The sequence below is a fragment of the Nycticebus coucang genome, chromosome 11 (assembly GCF_027406575.1).
Source record: "Nycticebus coucang isolate mNycCou1 chromosome 11, mNycCou1.pri, whole genome shotgun sequence".
Lineage (NCBI taxonomy): Eukaryota > Metazoa > Chordata > Mammalia > Primates > Lorisidae > Nycticebus > Nycticebus coucang.
This window is the reverse complement of record NC_069790.1, coordinates 6,169,303-6,180,505: the sequence shown is the minus strand read 5'-3', so window position 1 is coordinate 6,180,505 and position 11,203 is coordinate 6,169,303. Positions and strand designations below refer to the sequence as shown.

The 11,203-nt window shown below is 42.2% G+C and overlaps 1 pseudogene; it reads right to left on the bottom strand.

Moving 5' to 3' along the window:
* Positions 1-10,335: 10,335 nt before the first annotated feature.
* Positions 10,336-10,861, bottom strand: LOC128560282 (40S ribosomal protein S12-like; annotated as a pseudogene).
* Positions 10,862-11,203: the final 342 nt, after the last annotated feature.

The window sequence follows — 11,203 nt, the reverse complement described above, 5'->3', positions numbered from 1 at the left end:
GATCTGCCTCCTGGCACTGGCCCCACCAGCCTCTCTTTTGACTTTAATCCCCAGTATAATCGCCACTTCCCAGAGGAGCTGATCCTGAGGCCACCTCTGCTCTCCATGGCCCGGTGTCTCCTGTTCCTCTGTACATTCCTTCTCACACTGGGGAGGCTCGCAGTCTAACACTAGTCCAGGGCAGGGTGGGTGACAACCTAGTGGACCAGAGGCCATCTCAAGATAAACTTCCAAACCCAAACTCTCAGAATCTTTCTTTTTTTTTTTTTTTTTATTATTGGGGATTCATTGAGGGTACAATAAGCCAGGTTACACTGATTGCAATTGTTAGGTAAAGTCCCTCTTGCAATCATGTCTGGCCCCCATAAAATGTGACACACACCAAGGCCCCACCTGCCTCCCTCCGTCCCTCTTTCTGTTTTTCCGCCCCCCCATAACCTTAACTGTCATTAATTGTCCTCATATCAAAATTGAGTACATAGGATTCATGCTTCTCCATTCTTGCGATGCTTTACAAAGAATAATGTCTTCCACTTTCATCCAGGTTAATACGAAGGATGTAAAGTCTCCATTTTTTTTAATGGCTGAATAGTATTCCATGGTATACATATACCACAGCTTGTTAATCCATTCCTGGGTTGGTGGGCATTTAGGCTGTTTCCACATTTTGGCGATTGTAAATTGAGCTGCAAGAAACAGTCTAGTACAAGTGTCCTTATGATAAAAGGATTTTTTTCCTTCTGGGTAGATGCCCAGTAATGGGATTGCAGGATCAAATGGGAGGTCTAGCTTGAGTGCTTTGAGGTTTCTCCATACTTCCTTCCAAAAAGGTTGTACTAGTTCTCAGTCCCACCAGGAGTGTAAAAGTGTTCCCTTCTCTCCACATCCACACCAGCATCTGCAGTTTTCAGATTTTGTGATGTGGGCCATTCTCACTGGGGTTAGATGATATCTCAGGGTTGTTTTGATTTGCATTTCTCTAATATATAGAGATGATGAACATTTTTTCATGTGTTTGTTAGCCATTCGTCTGTCATCTTTAGAGAAGGTTCTATTCATGTCCCTTGCCCATTGATATATGGGATTGTTGGCTTTTTTCGGGTGGATTAATTTGAGTTCTCTATAGATCCTACTTTTGTCTGATTGAAAATATGCAAATATCCTTTCCCATTGTGTAGGTTGTCTCTTTGCTTTGGTTATTGTCTCCTTAGCTGTACAGAAGCTTTTCAGTTTAATGAAGTCCCATTTGTTTATTTTTGTTGTTGCAATTGCCATGGCAGTCTTCTTCATGAAGTCTTTCCCCAAGCCAATATCTTCCAGTGTTTTTCCTATGCTTTCTTGGAGGATTTTTATTGTTTCATGCCTTAAGTTTAAGTCCTTTATCCATCTTGAATCAATTTTTGTGAGTGGGGAAAGGTGTGGGTCCAGTTTCAGTCTTTTACATGTAGACATCCAGTTCTCCCAACACCATTTATTGAATAGGGAGTCTTTCCCCCAAGGTAAGTTCTTGTTTTGTTTATCGAAGATTAGGTGGTTGTAAGATGTTAGTTTCATTTCTTGGTTTTCTATTTGATTCCAAGTGTCTATGTCTCTATTTTTGTGCCAGTACCATTCTGTCTTGATTACTATGGCTTTGTAGTACAGACTAAAATCTGGTATGCTGATGCCCCCAGCTTTATTATTATTACTAAGAACTGCCTTAGCTATACGGGTTTTTTTCTGGTTTTATACAAAATGCAGAATCATTTTCTCCAAATCTTGAAAGAACGATGTTGGTGTTTTGATAGGAATGGCATTGAATAGGTAGATTGCTTTGGGAAGTATAGACATTTTAACAATGTTGATTCTTCCCGTCCATGAGCATGGTATGTTCTTCCATTTGTTAACATCCTCTGCTATTTTCTTTCTGAGGATTTCATAATTTTCTTTATAGAAGTCCTTCACCTCCTTCATTGGGTATATTCCTAGGTATTTCATTTTCTTTGAAACTATGGTGAAGGGAGTTGTGTCCTTAATTAACTTCTCATCTTGACTGTTATTGGTGTATACAAAGGCTACTGACTTGTGGACATTGATTTTATATCCTGAAACATTACTGTATTTTTTGATGACTTCCAGGAGTCTTGTGGTTGAGTCTTTGGGGTTCTCTAAGTATAAGATCATGTCGTCAGCAAAGAGGGAGAGTTTGACCTCCTCTGCTCCCATTTGGATTCCCTGTATTTCCTTGTCTTGCCTAATTGTATTGGCTAGAACTTCCACCACTATGTTGAATAGTGAAGGTGACAGAGGACAACCTTGTCTGGTTCCAGTTCTAAGAGGAAAAGCTTTGAGTTTTACTCCATTCAGTAAAATATTGGCTGTCGGTTTGTCATAGATAGCTTCAATCAGTTTTAGAAATGTGCCACCTATGCCTATACTCTTCAGTGTTCTAATTAGAAAAGGATGCTGGATTTTATCAAATGCTTTTTCTGCATCTATTGAGAGGATCATGTGATCTTTATTTTTGCCTCTGTTAATATGGTGGATAACGTTTATGGACTAGCATATGTTAAACCAGCCTTGTATCCCTGTGGTGAAGCCTACTTGATCATGATGAATGACTTTTTTGATGATAAGCTGTAATCTATTGGCTAGGATTTTGTTTCTGTTAATATTTGTTTTGTGTCCCAGGATATGATCAATTTTGGAGAATGTTCCATGGGGTGATGAGAAGAATGTATATTCTTTATCTTTGGGGTGGAGTGTTCTATATGCGTCTATCAAGCACAGTTGTTCTAGGGTCTCATTTAAATCTCTTATATCTTTGTTTAATTTCTGTTTAGAGGATCTGTCCAGCTCTGTAAGAGGAGTGTTAAAGTCCCCTGTTATGATGGTATTATCAGATATCATATTGCTCAGACTGAGTAAGGTCTGTTTCAAGAATCTGGGAGCATTTAAATTGGGTGCATAAATATTTAGAATTGAAATGTCTTCTTGTTGTATTTTTCCCTTGACCAATATAAAGTGACCATCTCTGTCTTTTTTGACTTTAGTTGCTTTAAATCCACATGTATCTGAAAATAAGATTGCAACTCCTCTTTTCTTCTGAATTCCATTTGCCTGAAAAATTGTCTTTCAACCCTTGACTTGGAGCTTTAATCAAACTCTCAGAATCAAACTTTCCCTTATCTTTACAGGCCTAAATCTAATCATTTGTCTGAAATAAGGCAATACATAATGTTTTTTAGAAATATAGTTTTAACCTACTTGCATATTTCCCCATTTCACATAATTATATCATAAAATGGATGGGAGTGACTAATATTCCCCAAATTCTGAACTTAAGGATCTTGATGTTAGCATCTTCATCAAAACAGTATACGTAGGCTGAGGCGGGGGCTCGTTCCTGTAATCCTAGCACTCTGAGAAGCCAAGATGGGAGGGAGGGAAGGAAGGAAGGAAGGAAGGAAGGAAGGAAGGAAGGAAGGAAGGAGAAGGGAAGCGAAGGGAGAGAAGGAAGGGAAGGAAGGACCTTATGTGGTGACACTCACAAGTAGTCCCAGCTACTCAGGGGGCTGAGGCAGGAGAAATGCTTGAACCCAGGAATTGGAGGTTGCTGTGAGCTATGATGACACCAGTGCCCTCAAGACTGCACAACAGAGTGAAAGGCTGTTTCAAAAACAAAAACAAAAACAACAAAAGAAAAAAACCTCATCTGAGCACTGCACATGTGCCAGTAGTGTTTACATCAACCAATTTGGTGGCCTTGGCAGATGTGACACAGCAGTAGTTGTAACAGTAGCAGCAAGTGTCCAGTCTGCACATGGCTGGCGCCTCACTAGTCCTTCATTCATACCTGTGCTTCCTCCCATGACAGGGTGACTGGGGAGCACAGATCCCCCTTGATAAGCAGGAGAGCAGGCTCAGAGACCTCCACAGAGGAAAGTGCAGAGCTCCCACCCCAGGGTTTCTACAACTCTGAGGCCCGAGCTCTCCCCAGCCTGCTGCTGTAGGGAAACAGGGAGATCTCAGAAAGGGCCACAGAAATGGGGTTCTGTGTCCCAAAGTGCTTGTCTAGGACCCAGGGAAGCTGGGCAGTGGGAGAACAGGAAAACTGACCATCTGACAGGCAGCCAGCTCCTCAACCCCCTTCAACCCTTTTAGGAGGAACTAGCTCAGAGAAAGCATATCCTGGGGGACATTTCTGAAGTGGCAGAGGAGCACAGCCAGGAGGGGCAGGAGGGAGGGCCACAGCACAGAGGGACCCAGCCAGGGAGACACAGCTGCAGGGGGACACAGTGCTGAGGGGCACAGCGCAGGGGGAAACAGCACAGGGGGACACAGCTGCACAGAGGCATAGCGCAGAGGGACACAGCCAGGGAGACACAGCTGCAGACGGGCACAGCACAGAGGGCCACAGCCAGGGATACACAGAACAGAGGGGCACAGTGCAGGGGGACACAGTGCTGAGGGACACAGAGCAGGGAAAATAGCACAGGGGGACACAGCTGCACAGAGGCATAGCGCAGAGGGACACAGCCAGGGAGACACAGCTGCAGACGGGCACAGCACAGAGGGCCACAGCCAGGGATACACAGAACAGAGGGGCACAGTGCAGGGGGACACAGTGCTGAGGGACACAGAGCAGGGAAAATAGCACAGGGGGACACAGCTGCACAGAGGCATAGCACAGAGGGACACAGCAGGGAGACACAGCTGCAGACGGGCATAGCACAGAGGGACACAGCGCTGAGCAAGTGTCCGGCCCTGAGAAACTGTGAAGATTGAACCGCAGGCTGGGTCCCTTCTTTTGGTCTGACAGGGTTTTGTTTTTTTGTTTTGTTTTGTTTTGTTTAATGTTCTCTGGCTATTAGTCTTTTCACCAGCCAGCCTTAGACAAGGAGATAGTATAGAGAAAGTATTTATAGCAAACCCATGTGTTTTAATCCAATCTTTGTAATTTGGAATTTATCATTGCCAATGAATAACTAGGCCTGGTGCATTTTCTGATGGGAGTCCTTGTTTAAGCTGCAAATGTAGTATCTGTATTATGTTTGATACAATGGAGGGGAAAGAGAGGAAAGAGGCCAGGAGAAAGGGCGATTGGTGGGATCTCACCTAATGGCCCAATGTGTGTCAGCACATCCCCCTGGGTGCTGGGCTCTACTACAACTTGAACTTTACCTTAGAAACAAAAACAGCGTAACCTAAACATTGGAGCTACCTAACTGCATTCCTTTTACTCCCATCACAGCTCCTCACCACCTCATCCTGGATCACGACCATGCCCGGTACCTGGCTTATCTCTGCTTGGTTTTCTCCCCTTAACTCATTCCCTTATCATTCCTTTGTTACCCATTGATCCATACATTTTCGTTCTGAATGTGTCCATATAACAGGTAATATATCTGCCATTTATCATGTACTGTGTTACATCCTTTAATAGTCATAATCATATTTAATTATGGAGCTAAATATTATTAATCCTCTCAATTACATGGCTGACACTAAGTCCAGCAATATTTTTGTTGCAACATACAGAGACATAATTCTGAAATGAGATTAAATTCAAATTTCCTAATTTGAACTCTATCATGTAAGAAATTTCCTGCTTTGTTACAGTCGATTACAGAAGAATCTAGTAGGAAAAGCAAACATACCAACAACTGATCCATGAATTCTAGGAAGATGTGTATAGGGCAATTAGTTGTTAGAGGGGATAATTGTCTGGAGTGGGCTGAATTGTGTCCCCCAACCAAAAATGTTATACCCAAGTTCTAACTTTCCCTACTTGTGAGTGTGATCTTACTTGTAAATAAGGTCTCAGCACATAAAATCAAGAATCTAGAGATCATACTGGAATTAAGTTAGATTTTCAAACCAATGACTGATATTCTTATAGGAAATGAAAGAGGGAGAGTTAGGATCAGAGAAACAGAGAAAGATGGAGGCTGAGATTGAGAATAATTATGAGCTGAGGGCTGCACCCAAGGTGGGAAAGAGGACCGTGTACGGCCTTAGAGCCTGAACTCACCCAACCAACTCCTTGATTTCAGACTTCTGGACTTCAAAACCAGGAGAGAATAAATTTCTGTTGTTTTAAGTCACACGGTTTGTGGCCATTTGTTATGGCAGTCTTGGGAAACTAGTACATTGTCAAACATCCGGTTCTCTGTCCATCCGGTTCTCCATCTGATAAGATAATTACGGTGACCGCAGAGCTCTGGAAGCAGAAGAGAGCCCTTCTCTATCCTCCTGTGTTTCTGTCTCTGCCGTATACACACTGGCAGCCCAGATGGTGAAGGAGGGCGTGAGGCAGCGTGATCTTATTGTTGTGACTGTCCCTGTGATTCTTTTGAACCGTTCTTCCTGTGGGTGGCTTTGTTAGGTGTTGAAAGTACTCAATGAATACCACTACTCTTTCCCTACTAGTATTATATTAACATAAATTGAAAAACAAAGTTATAATTATAAGATGTAAAACAAAATAAGGCCGTTATTCCTGAGGAAGTCTATGCTGGAGGATTCAGAGCATGGCTTGTGGGCAGACAAATGGGCCTGCAGAGCTGAACAGGGGTGCCCACACAGGCCAGGATCAAGGTGAGAGAGATCCGTCCTGCCTCCCGAGGTCGAGAGGTACACACCTCCTCCCTCTGAGAACTTCCTGGAGCTCAGCGCAGAGTAGACACAGGCCAGGGTCAGGGTGAGATCTACCCCACCTCCCGCAGGTGGAGAGAGACACACCTCCCCCGTCTGAGCACTTCCTGGAGCGCAGCTCAGAGCAGACACAGGCCAGGGTCAGGGTGAGATCTACCCCACCTCCCGCAGGTGGAGAGAGACACACCTCCCCCGTCTGAGCACTTCCTGGAGCGCAGCTCAGAGCAGACACAGGCCAGGGTCAGGGTGAGATCTACCCCACCTCCCGCAGGTGGAGAGAGACACACCTCCCCCGTCTGAGCACTTCCTGGAGCGCAGCTCAGAGCAGACACAGGCCAGGGTCAGGGTGAGATCTACCCCACCTCCCGCAGGTGGAGAGAGACACACCTCCCCCGTCTGAGCACTTCCTGGAGCGTAGCTCAGAGCAGACACAGGCCAGGGTCAGGGTGAGATCCCCCCCGCCTCCCACAGGTGGAGAGGTACACAGATCCTCCCTCTGAGCACTTCCTGGAGCACAGCAAGGAGCAGACACAGGCCAGGCTACTTCAGTCTCTGGACCCCCGTAAGCCTCACCTCCTCCCCGGGGACAGGGAAGGAAGGGCAGTGACTGGACAGGCGGGCCTGATGGATGAAGCTGTCTCACCAAGGAAGGAAGAAGCGTATCTCGCTATAAAATCACCAGGTCTACGTTTGAGAAGAATAAGTCACAGAAGCACGTAGTGACCTTTCCCAGGACAGCTTTCCCAGTAATTTAGATAATTAAAGTATGCTAAAGGGCTGTGAGGATAAACGATCTATTGAGCCGAGTCAGTCATTTTCTGCTCTGTGTACCCAGGGCGTTTTACCTCTCTTTCTTCGGTGGACCTTTGCAAACGGCACTGCATCTATTGATTTACGTGCTGACTTCCCCGTTAGACTGTGAAAACAAGAACACTTACCTATCCTATTGATCTCTATACAGTATTCTTAAATACACGGCACGATTTTGCAATTCTTTCCTTCATTTAAACCTTGTCTCTCTCGCTGAATTATTAGCTCCACGCAACTTCCTCTGTGCCACCTGAACACCTACAGCGGTAATCAATAAGGGCTGATTGACATCTTGTTTGCTGCTAGCGTCTCCCTTACATGGAGTTTCTGCGCAGATTCCGATGTGCATTTTTATTATATTTTGCAGCTCACTGCTAAGAAAGTGAAAGCAGACTCCTGGAAATGAAACAGCAATGTGGCCATGAATGCTTGAAACCTCTCATTTAAATCATAAAATATTAGCATACGAAAATGCAGACACATAATAGAAGTGATCAAATGATATGTAAGAAAAATAGATAACCCTGGGATGGTGGCTCAGTGTCACTTGCAAAGGGGGCTAAAGAATATCTTAGAAAATAGTGAAAATGTTATTAAGTAAAAATGCTCCAACTGGGGTTTATTAATTCACTAAAATCCACTGATCACCAGAGTCTCTGAGACCATCAGGTGAAGGCAGGACAGGTTGAGATGAGGTAGGAGGTGCCGGCCCCTAAGTGGTCCTCTTTATATGCATGTTGGGCTGATACAAACTATTCATTCACTCATGGTTTCTCTCAATTACTCATTCAGAAACACAGAGCTGAAATTATCCCCCCATGGGGGCAACTGGGCGTGCGGGCTTCTGTCCTCCGAGCATGTATTAGGAATGTCTAGTTTCTCCTCACTTTGCCTCTTCTATTGTATCATTTCGATTCTTCGACTCCTTACACATAATTATTTTTATTAAAAAATTAGAAAGTTTGCTTTTATAAAAGATTATATCCTTTAGTTTGCTTTTATAAAAGATTATATCCTTTAGTAAGATTATATCCTTTAGTTATCCTTTAGATTATATAATCTTTATAAAAGATTATATCCTTTAGTAAGATTATATCCTTTAGTTATCCTTTAGATTATATAATCTTTATAAAAGATTATATCCTTCCTTTTAAATAGACTAAGATAAAATTCCTCAGTTTGTATACTATTAATCAGTTGCAGAATAGCCTGATATTATCATTGTATTAAGTTTAACCTGAATCAAATTCACCAATATCTTCCAAAGTAATATTCTTCATAAAACTTATCTTAAAGTTTTAACTAGAACCTAAATATATATTGTTGTATTTCTATTTTTCATGTTCCCAATGGTTTGATTCCCCATCAAAGTATCCAGAATTTTTATTTCTGAATATCACAAAGGAATAATTTTCTGACAATAAAGACTTGAAGATACATGGAGACGCTTTTTAATACCGAAGTGCAACTTTTTAAGTTGACAAAATTTTAGCTGTCAGGGTGAGTTTTCCTCCTGGAATCATCCTTTGAGAATTTAATAAGAGAACACTTAAAAACACTTCAAACTTGATTGTATAGTAGGAGACAGTTATGGGCTAAAGTGAAAGGAGGCCTTGGGGATCTGGGTTAACTGCGAAATACAACATTTATGAATAGATTGGGCTCTTTTCCCGCATACTGGATTTTTCTTCTGCAGTCACGTCTCTAACCCCAGTTTGATGGGACTGCTCTTGTGCACACCTCTGTACTGGAGTGCATTTCCTTTAGACTTTCTCCTGAGTTGTACTTTACATTTTTTCTCCAAGTTTTTATAGTGCTTTGATATATCACTGATATGGAAAAGTACACAGCGAAGAAGTGATTTGCTTCATGAATTTTTGCAAAGTGAACACAACCACGTAAAAATTCATCAAGATCATAAGGATAATATTAGCAATTAAGAAATCCACTTCCTCTCCTCCCCTGCCCTGGTAACAAATTCTTCTCTAAACAGCCCCCATATGGACTTCCAACCCTATATATGCTTTACCTGTTTTTAAACTTTACATAAATGACTTTGGAGTTTTTTCATCAACATTATTTTTCACTGAGTTCTGTTCATTTTGTTGAAGGTGAAAGTTGTACATTAATAATAACTGCTGTATAATATTTATATTGTGAACATATCATAGTTAATTTATTTCCTTTTTGATAACACTTGTTTTCAGTTTTTGCCTATTTCATATATGTCTTCTCTGAACAATCCCTGATAACTAAAGATGGTGAAGTTTGAGGCATTCACCAGTGTCTAGGCCACATTTTTGCCCATTTTTATTGCATTTATACACACTTGCAAATATTTTTATACTTAGCCTTGTATCCTCATTATCTTATTATTTTCTCTTGATAAACAAAAGTTTCTCATTTTAATATGAAACAAGTTATTAATTTTCTTTTATAGCTAGTACTTTTCATACTCTACTTAAGAAATCTTAGCCAAGACTAATATCACAAAGATATTTATTCCTTTAAGTTCTCTAAAAGTTCTACATTTAGAACTGCAATCTATTTGGAATGGATGATTTTTGTGTATTTGGTATAGGACAGGGATCAGGTCTGCTGCCTTTCAAGGCGGGTGCTCAATTGACCCACACACAGTTAATGGAAAAGGTCACTATTTTCCCATTACATTTCAACATTAAGTGTACTGGCCATAAAGCCAGTATTCCTGTACTGAAGAATGTTTTCCTAGAATCTTTACTGAGAAATACTACTTGTCTGTGCAAGTACCACACAGTCTTAAATACTGTAACTTTAAAAACTATGGGATTTACCTCAGGCTTGTTAGGATGGCCAGTTTAGTTTTTGTTGTTGTTGTTGTTTGTTTTTCGTTTTTCATGAGCCAAAGTGTTATGCATTCATTTCTTGCACACTGGACGTAGCTTCAATGATGTCCTTGGCCTGAGGCTCTTTGCCTTAGTCCTTAACTACTATACAACTGCGACCAAGCACCTTACAGGGTTTCCCCTCTCTGTCAGGTTTTTTTTTTTTTTTTTTTGCAGTTTTTGGCCAGGGCTGGGTTGGAACCTGCTACCTCCAGCATATGGGACCGGTGTTCTACTCCTTTGAGTCACAGGTGCTGCCCTTCTCTGTCAGTTTTACAAAGGTCCACCCATTCCCCTAGTTTCTTGTTGTCATCAACCTTAATTAGGCTGATTTGATGTTCAGCTCAAAGGGCCTCCACCAACCTGACATACATAGGCTCATCACAGTTGGATGCGCATACATACAAATGGGCTTGGCGCTTGCCTAAGGCTTTGGAAGCTTCATGAATTCCACGTGCAAGACCCTAGTGGATGCAGGAGATCTTCAGCACCTCTTGTAATGCAGCATTAATGTCCATTAAGCCTCCAGCAGCAATACCTCCCTACACCATAATGGTGGGTTACCAGTGAAGGTGAATCTTGAACCCACCCAAGCCTCTGCTCCTGCCATACTCAGAGGTGGCAGCATAAGAGAAGAATGGCTAGTCACAAAAAAAAAAGAAAAGAAAAGAAAATAGCAACAAATGGCAGTGAGGAGGTAGAGAAACCAGAACCCTTTTGCCCTGTTTGTAGGATTGTAAAATGGTATGAGCCCTGAACTACCACATGATTCAGAAGTCCCACTTCTGGATATAAATCCAAAAGAATTGAAGTAGAGTCTTGAGGGATATCTGCACATTCATGTTCATGCCAAGAGGCAGATACAACCCACATTTCCATCAATGGACTGATGG